General features: G+C 42.8%; 1 long non-coding RNA gene across 1 annotated transcript; it reads left to right on the top strand.

Annotated features, from left to right (window-relative positions):
- The first annotated feature begins 828 nt into the window (after positions 1–828).
- Positions 829–4,630, top strand: LOC308057982. Its single transcript, XR_013925576.1, has 3 exons — positions 829–1,355; positions 4,091–4,199; positions 4,527–4,630. It is a non-coding gene; the product is annotated as an uncharacterized lncRNA (long non-coding RNA).
- The last annotated feature ends 5,470 nt before the right edge of the window (positions 4,631–10,100 follow it).

Genomic DNA, 10,100 nt, shown 5'->3' with positions numbered 1-10,100 from the left:
AGTTCTTACCCTACCTTCTGGCTCCACGGTCCGGGTCCTGCCTTCTGTTTGCCCTGCCTCTCATCGCCTTCTGCTTTGTTTTCTCCAGGGGTATCCCCACCCCTGTGCATTCAGTCATATTCACGTGCTTTGCATTGACAGTGGTATTTGCATTCTCACGCTTTCTAAATTTCATAGAATCATAGAAGCATTTAGGTTGGAAAAGACCTTTAAGATCATTGAGTCCAACCATAAACCTAACACTGCCAAGTCCACTGCTAAACCAGGTCCCTAAGTGCCACATCTACACACCTTTTAAATACCTCTACCACTTCCCTGGGCAGCCTGTTCCAATGCTTGACAAACCTTTTAGTGAAGAAATTTTTCCTGATATCCCATCTGAACCTCCCCTGGCACGACTTGAGGCCATTTCCTCTCATCCTATCACTTGTTACCTGGGAAAAAGTGACCAACACCCACCTTGTTACAACCTCCTTTCCTGTAGTTTTAGAGAGCAAGAAGGTCTCCCCCAAGCCCCCTTTCCTCCAGACTAAACAAGCCCAGTTGCCTCAGCTGTTTCTCATAGGACTTGTTCTCTAGACCCTTCACCAGCTCCGTTGCTCTTCTTTGGACACATCTTTCTTGTAGTGAGAGGCCCAAAACCGAACACAGTATTCGAGGTGCAGCCACACCAGTGCTGGGTACAGCATCACTGCCCTTGTCCTGCTGGCCACGCAATTTCTGACACAAGCCGGGACGCTGTTGGCCTCCCTTATCTAGGGAAGAGTTGTACAGAGAAAAATGGAGTGCTGTTTGGCTTCTCTTTCACTAGGCATGGAAGTGAGCTCTGCTGCATTTTGATTTGAGACCTCAAGGATCATCATTCTAAATCAGGAAGGAGATAAATTTAAAATTGGCAGGGAGAAAAGGAAGGAGCTCAGCCTTTCAGCAGCTGATCAGTACCACGAAGCATAGGACTTTCCTGGATGGAGATGGCACCAGCTGTACCATTTTTAACTCTCCCAAATTTTTTTGGAAATCACGATAAATGTGAAGGGCTTATGTATTTGGCTTAGTGAAATGCTTCTATTACAGCTCCCGTCAGACTTATTTTCTAGAAAATTTGGAAACAGAAAATGGCTTGATTTAACCTTCTATTCATTAACTTGATTTCAGATCTGTGAATCTTATCTTCGCTGGCAGAGAAGGTTTGAGAAGGATGATTTCCGTGATGCTTGGGGCTTATATACCATGGCTCATAGGCTTTACTAGGGAAGATGTTCGACGTATGTATCCTTTCATCCAGAAGAATATACATGAACTATTGCGAGAGTCTGGATACTTACACATCCAAGCCACCAAACCAGACACTGCAGGTAATGAACCTTCTCTATATCACTATGAACTTTGTATACTGACTGCTTAAGGCGTATAAACACATAGTTGAACAAAAGCCAACCATGTTTGAGAAGCAGTGAATTCTGGTGACTGAATGCAAGACATGGGGACAAGAGCTGTGTAAAAGGAAGTGAAAAGGAACCGCTTAAAAAAAGACGGAGACTACAAATATCACTTTTCAAGGTCTGTTAAATGGCATACCACTTCTCTATGGCAAAGAAACCCTTTGCAAAAAGCCTCTTAAAGTAAAGCACGGGACCCTGACATTGAAGATTCTAGAAATAAATGTGGGTGAAAACAAGAAAAATACCATAAGCAAGTGCAATGTGAAACTTGCAGAAAGGTAGACACAGCCATAATACCTGAAGCCAGAAGCATGATGTAGTGGGACCAGTAGATAAGGAGTCTGAAGAAAGGTATGGCCATCTCAGAAAAGTTACATGATTTATTTGTATAATATTATCAAAGATTATGGGGTATTCCTTTATTGAAATAAACCCTCATCAGGAAAGACAGCAGAGCTGTCTCAGACTGGCATCAGGTACGGAGACCATAGAAGGAATAGCACCCCATCCTGGCATTTAACTGGAAAAGAGGAAACTCAAAGTGAAACGTCAGCTAATGCCTAGTCTGTTGCTTGAACTGATTGCAATATCAGAGAAATAAAAGGAGACAAACCAGATACCAGGTTGGGGTTTTTTGGGTTTTCTTTTCAAAAGCCAAACAATGAAGACAGCCCCCAGAAAAACAAAGACCAGTATGTCTAGTGTCTGATCAGAAAACTAGCAGAAATGTTTTTAAAAGGAGAATTCATTTACAGGTGATAATATCACAGGGAAATCACGCTTCAAATATCAGAGCTCTGGCAGGATCAAGAAGCTGTGGACCTAGTAATGGAACATATTTATTTTCCAAAAAAAGTTTTGTTGAGGTTCCTTCCCCCAGTGTTCTTAAAGACATTAAACTGCCTTAAGAAAAAGATTAAGTTCATGGGTTAATAACTAGTTAACATGAGAATTCATGAATATAAATAAGTAAGCAAGTTCCAGGGGAGAGAGAGTATCACAAAAATCTGTGCTGGCACCCGTACCTTTCAATATGATCTTAATTTCTCTACAGATAAAAGTGAATGGTTAAGTGAAAATCTGACACCTATCCAGGGTTTGGTTTAATCTAAAGATAAATGGTTTTGTAACTCTCTGCAGTTAAGTGACTGGTTGATTAAACTGGCCAATAAAAACTGATGTCAACAAAGTCCAAAGCAATTTAAGCAGAGGAAGAAAATCACGATGGGCTCTAGTTTGGTTGCTGCTATGTGAGAGAATCCAAGAGTCAAGGACAGTGCTTTGAAACGTCAGCCAGCTCAGACTTTAAGAGAATCTTACAAACTCTTAAAGAAAGCAAAAAGAGAGTAAGACAAAACACTAAATCCATGATATTTAGAATCTGTTCCACCCCTGTTTCATTAATATATTTTATAATCAAAAGAATACAAGAAGGGGAGAAAAAGAACCCTAAAGTGACCAAGCAGCTTCCCTACAAGCACTGTACATAGTCTAGGACTCTTTAACCTGGAAAAAAAGAAGAGCAGGGATTTTGTAGCACACTGTGAAAGGCAGAAAATAAATAGGGGGAAAAAATACATATTCCCTGCTTAGTCTCAAAAAATATCTATATTATCAGTTTAGTTCTCATTAGGCAGGTTTAAAGCAAAGCTACAGTATTTTCACTCACCAGAAGCTGTGGTACCTAAGATGTGTACAGGTTGAATCATTAGTAAGCTGCAAACAAGACTGGTATTTCTGAGCATCCAGTCCATGAAAGTTGAATACAGTGATTCGGAGACAGCTTTCAGCTCAGAAAATGCTCACCTCCAGACGGGTCATATGTTAGCTGGCACATTTTAGCCTGCCCTACCTTTGCTGGTCAAAGCATTTACATGACTTTGATGTGTAGCAAATCACTTTAGGCCTGACAGCACAGGGAAACTGTTGTGCCAATGCACAAACTTACTTTGCATTAACTATGTCCACTATTAAATTGAAATCACATTGTGCATCATCTTCTATGCAGTCATTCAGTGCTAAAGTCACACTAAAATACACTTGAGAGTAGGCAATTCTAAGGATACTGTAAAACTACAGCCTGGAGTGTGGTACAGGAATTTTCCCAAGGCAAGCTCTACCACTGCTGAAGGAATCCCCACCCGTTTTACAGGTTAAAACACAGATATAATATGCTGTGTTTATAATGTTTGTTAGCATTCCCCAAAGGCAGGAGCAGATAGCAGATACACAACACTCCACTGTTGTTTAAATTACATAGAAAGTGAACAGCACTCAGGGTCCCAGTTAGCCATCCTAAGCAGGACAGCGCTCCCAAACAGTTTATCTGAAATTTCTTTTCAGAGTGTAATCCCTTTACATCTGAATTTGCTCTTTCTGCCACACATTACCAAGAAGCCCAGAGGATTTTCTTAACTCCTATTTTCTTTTGTATAGGAATTGCTCAACTTTATAGTGCTGTCAGTTATAGCCAAAATTCCATTGGGGTGAACTTTTCAAGAATAAAGTACTACCAGGGCTAGTAAAACGCACTCTTTACTGAATTCTCATAGAAAACTCTGAAGAATTGATGTAAGTCCAGTTTAACTCCCACTGAAGTATTTGCAATGCCAGGCAACTGCAATGGTTCTCTTCTTCTCTTGAATTAGGTTGTGGACTGAATGACTCCCCTGTGGGGCTTGCTGCATATATATTGGAAAAATTCTCTACCTGGAGAGATAAATCATTTCTGCATAAAGATGATGGAGGCTTGGAAAGGTAAGAAAACAGGTGCTCTTCCATGAGAGGACTCATTAAAAGAATGAGCAATGGTAACTAATGAGGAGATAGGTAAAAGACTGGCCAAAGCTGAATTTTGAGCATGAAAGGTTACACACGACAAGTAGTAGTGTAAACTCACAGCAGACTGCCTGCAAACTACTGCTTCAGCACCGGGCAGTTTTGCTCTGGGCACATGGGTGCCAATTAATTTGCTGCTTGAAAACAAGTGGAGAACAAGAACAACTGTTCTTCAGGGCATGAGCCCAATATAGCGTATTGAGAAACAGCTTCCAATGAAACGTCTTCATCTTTTTCTATCAATAGCAAATACACTCTTGATGAGCTTTTGGCCAATGTGATGATTTATTGGGTGACATCCTCCATTGTGTCCTCAATGCGATTCTACAAGGAGAACATCTCCAAGGACCCTGGTCTAACAGATGATGCCAGGTAATGAAGTGGTAGGTGTAAGAAAGATTTGCAAATGAGATTGAAACACGTTTGCCTGTATAAACATTTAGATTACTTTAAAACAGCAAACTTAAGTTGTTAAAAAAAATAATCTAAGTTCTTATTTTCTTTTGATGTTGAGTCATTTTTCTTTTGAACCTGTAATTCACACAAAGTAGCTTGTAGCCAAGACAATGCAGCGGACATATCAAACTATATTCAGTCTTGTGTTCAAACTACAGGTCTATATACTTAGTCACCAAACAAATGTGATCTCTGGCTCAGTTCAGTTAAAACAAAACAGAAAATCAGGAGCATTTCCAAGAGAGACGTTTAAACTGAATTAGGAAGCATACGGCTTAGTGGTGGATAAAACTAACGACTACAAGTGTTAAGCACAAACTTGGGGAAGCAATCTGGAGAGCAGTACCTTCTAACAAACCAAGCACCTTCTAACAGCCACTGACTTTAAGATGACTATAAGAGAGGCTGACCAGAAAATGCTGCAGAACGGAATTCCATGTGATTGATCACACAAACAAATAGAAGAGTCTTTTCCTTTGTAGACCGAGCCAGCTTACCTTTCCTCAACTCATTCGTTACGCTGGTACTATAAATTCTAAAGTAAACTTGAGCAGGCTCATTTCTGACTGTCACAAAGAGGTGATGCGTCTTGCCATTTATCGCAAAACTGTAAAACAAGGCAAGTTTAAAAATAGGAAACGTTTCAAGATTGAACCGTGTGCGAAGTTGGCTCTACTTTACGTTTTTGGGTATAATATTCTCATACTCAAGGAGACTCAAATACAAGCAAAGCTTTTCAGCAGAGTACAAACCACAAAATGTGTCGCTGCGGTGAAGCTCTGCCAGCTGACTGTGGCAATTACTAGAGTCAGGAGGTTTTTATAGAATTTCCCCAGGACTTTTTTCAAAAAGGCACTTAGTTAATGTCCTCTAGGTTTGCAGTGTATGTTCCCACAGGGACTGCAGCTTTTTCCTCAGGAGCTAGTACATACACCACGGGTCTGGGCAAAGGAGGTCTTCAAGAACATCATCACTTACTCTTACATGCCACGTGGAGGGCATTTTGCTGCCTTTGAGGGACCAAAGCTTCTGGCACAAGACATCATGCACTTTGTCAGAAAGGTGGAACAGCTGTGAACATGCACTTTAGATACATATATAGAACAGAAGCAAGTTGTTCTGCCACCAGCAGAACCTTTACTTTGAGGGATCAAATAAATCCAATGTAATCACATAGAGAAAACAACATTTCATTTTGATAATCATTACAGTACTAAAATTGTTAATGAAGCTCTAAAGCTTTTCTAAAGAATAAAAGAAAAAACCCCAAAGTAAGCAACTTGTCTTCTTTCACTCCCGGCACCGTATCATTGCTGCACTCATAGTTCAAGTGTAACAGAATACATGAACGGTTTACTGCAGTAACACTGCACTCATCTGGGGAAGAGAGTAGAAAGAAACCAGCCCCTTGATCCTTAGAACGAAGGCTTCTGTTTAAAAGCTTCTTTAAACACTCGAGTGCTAGCGTCTGAAATATGCATCACAAGCAGCTTTGGTGGAAGTGTAAAGGGTTTTGATCTCCTGAGCACAAACACTCCTACGTTCAAGTTATGTTTCATTCAAGAGACCAGGAATTACATATTCAAGTGGGCAGCTGCACACAAGGCAGCTTTCTTCATTCTAACAGGTTTTCCCCCTACGGCTAGCTTTAGCAGCTACTACACTATGTAAACAGATGTTTAATGGATAACAAGGCAGAGACAGCGTTCCTAGTGTGCTCCAAGCTCAAAAATACCAACTTAATTTCCTCTTCGTTCTTTATCATTCCATTCCAAATGGTAAAGTTAAAATATGCACCAAGCGTAGCAGGTTACTTCAACCTTTACCCTCATTTCAAACGATTCTTATCACACCATCGTGCAATTTTTGCTAGCAAGAAGCTGCAAGCAACCTTGCTACCAGTAGGCTCGAGTTTCTCTTCAAATGGGATAGGGCTGTTTGGAGCTGTTAAGCTCACTACATTACAGACACTTCTAAGTAGCTGACTGAAGGTTAAGTCCAGCAGACACCTAGTTTTGACACACTGTTCAAAGCTCTCAAGTGTTTCTCACCCTCCCTCCTTCTCCCATTCTGCACTAGACACCAGGCTAGAAGAAAGGGCTCAAGTTCTGCTCCCAAGTAATACCTTCTGACTTTGAACAGGAGTTTGACAAGTAAAGATAGTGCTGAACTTGATCACACTCGCCTCACCGCCTCTTCACATTTCATAAACATTGAAGAGTCTAAGACTTAGAAGTAAAAGCAAGCAAGAAACTGACTTTTATTGTTGCTGTCTTAAGTGAGAACAAGCTAGCATATTGGGGCAGGAGTCCTATGCAGGAGCGGGCTGGAAACTAATGGGAGAAACAGCTAGGTATTGTGAAGGAGAATAGGAAAGATAAACATGGTTATCTAGTGTTTAATAGGTGTCTGCACGCTTGTAGAGATATATAGCTGTGCAACGGCATGAATGATTCCTGCCCTGAGCCTGGTGGAGCACACAGCTGCGGTTTGTGTCCGGGCTCAGAGATGTAAATAGGGGCTTCTCTGTTTTGGTGGAAGTGTTTCTCTTTGCATAAAAAAAGAGGGAATGAAGGGAATGACCCCAGAGGTATGTTCAGAGAAGGCACACTATGTTTCGAACTTTTTGACTGAACCAGTTCTTTTTTGGTGTGCCCTTCCACCTATGTATAATGTTAATCCAAAAGAAGATGATACTGTTTACACTTTGAATGTCGATCATTGTCTTTCTGTAGATGCTATATGTAGTAGGAGGCTGTGATGGGAACGTGTCACAGCGGTTCTTATCTTACCCAGAGTAACAGCAGGGAAAGCATTAAAGAGTTAAATCACCTTGTTTGGTAGGCAGTTAAGCATGTGAGTCAAAATTGCCACTGCTTTTTGTTGTTGGTTCAAGGACATGGCTGTGAGGATTTGGATGGTATGTGCTGCGGGGATTTTAGGCGCCCCATTGCAGCAACATGGTATCAAAATCTGAGAAAATTTCAGTCTTTTTTGGCATCCATTCACTCAACTGGCAGTATTGTTTGTTTGCTATTACCTTGGTTGCTGTCATGTTTGCAAGGGCCCTGCAGAACATGGCAAACCTGGTCCTAGCTGTTCAAAAACAAAAAGGGGCAATTGTCAAATTGTACGGAACAGAGACAGCGGGTTATTTTGACACTGATAATATGTCTCAGTTGGTTTTTTATTTGTTCTATTACTTATACCTTGTTTTTACTCGTTCGGTTTCAAAGGTTCTTTTTGTGCAACAGGAAGGGGGAGATGCAGGAGCGGGCTGGAAACTAGGACCATGCGTGGCAATCCGTTTGCTGAGGGGAATGTGCTCGAGCTTGTCTGGACAAGGATTAACATGATGAGGCATGTTTGCAGAGCACAGGGGAGTGGGAGACGGATGGCGCCAAGGAAAGGTAACACCTTGCTGTTAATTGATGGCAGCTAACCACCAATCGGGGATTGCCTAGTATGCAAGGCTTAGCTTCAAGAACCAATCTGTTTCAAACGCGCAGCTTCTGAAAGTGTATAAAACCTCGTGCTTCTGTACAATAAATTGACATTTGCTTGCATCAAGCTGCGTCCCGTCTCTTCATTCGCCGCAGTCCTACTTCCTCTGAAGAGGGTTAGAGCAGAAACCACTTGATTTTAGTTCTAACTGTATATCTAACTGACCGTCAAGGCTGTTGGGCTAAAGGTTAGTAAAAAAATAGGAAGACGTGCTTCCCCACTTCCACAGGGCCAATCAATCTCTTTTTGTCACCAGTACAAGACCTCCCAATTACTCAGAAGTCCCACTCTTTGTTTGGATTGTTAAGTAACTGAAATTGAGTTATAGAGAAGTCTAATTTTATCAAATAGATAGGCAAACACTCGAGTACTCACTCAAGCCTGATCAGACTACAAAGGTCTCCTTTTACGGGTAAGAATGGCTATAGCCTTTTTAGTAAAGGCCAAGTGTATTAATAGTCATGTACATTACCCAGAGAGAGTCCCAAGCAATCAGCTAATTTAGTAATGGCCGCATTAAAACTCGGGAGGGAAAAGGTTTATCCAGTATTTGCCAGTTCAGCAAGTACACAGCAGGAAAGTTTTACTCCCAACGCGCCAATTAGTCTCCTGTACCATAACTCAGGTCCCCAAAGAATCACTGTATCTTTGTGCAGCTGTGCCTTAAAGGGTAATTGCTTTCAACAGCCATTCAGGAGATGAAAACAGATGGACACGGTTGAACTACAGGAAGGTAGTAGACGCCCTGAATAAAGGATCCAGACAGACAAGAATACACAGTTGTATTTGATAAAGTTATCGCTTAAAGCGGCACCAAAGGTTATTCGATATTCCATTGAAGTTCTACAGAGTGTGGGTCATTCGTGAAAGCCTTTGAGCGCCGCTGGTGCTTGAAACCAGACATAGTCCTCCCAAGTAGAGGTCACATGCTGAGGAGCCGAGGCACTTCTGTTGATGTCTCCATCGCAGGACAAGTTAACAGCTAGTTTCCTCCCTCGAGTCGGCACTTTATAGTTGAGCTTGGGCCGGAACCAATCAACACCACAATCACGGTGTCCTTGGAGCATAACAACAGTGCCCATGACAGGGAGAGCCTTCAGCTCACTGAAGACATCCGCAACAAAGAGCGAGTGAAAGAGCTTGCTTGAATTTGCTCAGCTTGCTTGAATTTGCGCGCCGTTGGTGGAGCAGGAGACTCCCCGGCCGCCCAGCGCTGTTTTGCTTACTTGTCGCTTGCTTTAATAAATCACATTTTCTAATTGGCCAGTCTCTGGCATTTCATTGGACAGCTAAACTCTAACAATACCTCTGTCACGACCGATTTCCCTCCAACAACGAACAACGGTAATGCTGGGGAGAGGCAATACAGTTCACCGACTTACACCCAAGCTGGTATTTCTCCTGCAGATGCCTGCTCTGTTTCAATCATGATTTCATGCCATCATACCTCAAAAGCATTATTCTCCGGAAGCCAAATCACGACCAAACACACGCAAAAACTACGCTGGCCTTAACGCCGAGCGGCTCTGCCTGCCGGTAGGCAAGCTGTAGCGCTCAGGGCTGTGCCCCCCCGACCCCAGACAGCGCGGTGCCCCCCGAAAGCCGGGCTGCAGGCAGGAGCCGCCCCGGGGCCAGCAGCCACCGGCAGGCGGGCAGGAGCCTCCCTGCCTGCAGAGAGGGGCTGGGGCTCGGCCGCTCAGCGCCTCGGGGGGCAGCCAGGGCAGGGGGAGCTGAGCCCCACCGGCCTGTGAATACGGAGCCTCTGGCAGGGGCCTGCGAGCTGCTGGAAGAAAACGGGCTGCTGAAGGGGTAAGGCTCAAGGACACCGGGGTACAATCACTGTGGTGGGGGAGATCCCGA

This window comes from Falco punctatus, assembly GCF_963210335.1.
Source record: "Falco punctatus genome assembly, contig: scaffold_57, whole genome shotgun sequence".
Taxonomy (NCBI): domain Eukaryota; kingdom Metazoa; phylum Chordata; class Aves; order Falconiformes; family Falconidae; genus Falco; species Falco punctatus.
Note: the sequence above shows the minus strand (reverse complement) of the source record. Positions and strands in the feature narration are given on the sequence as shown.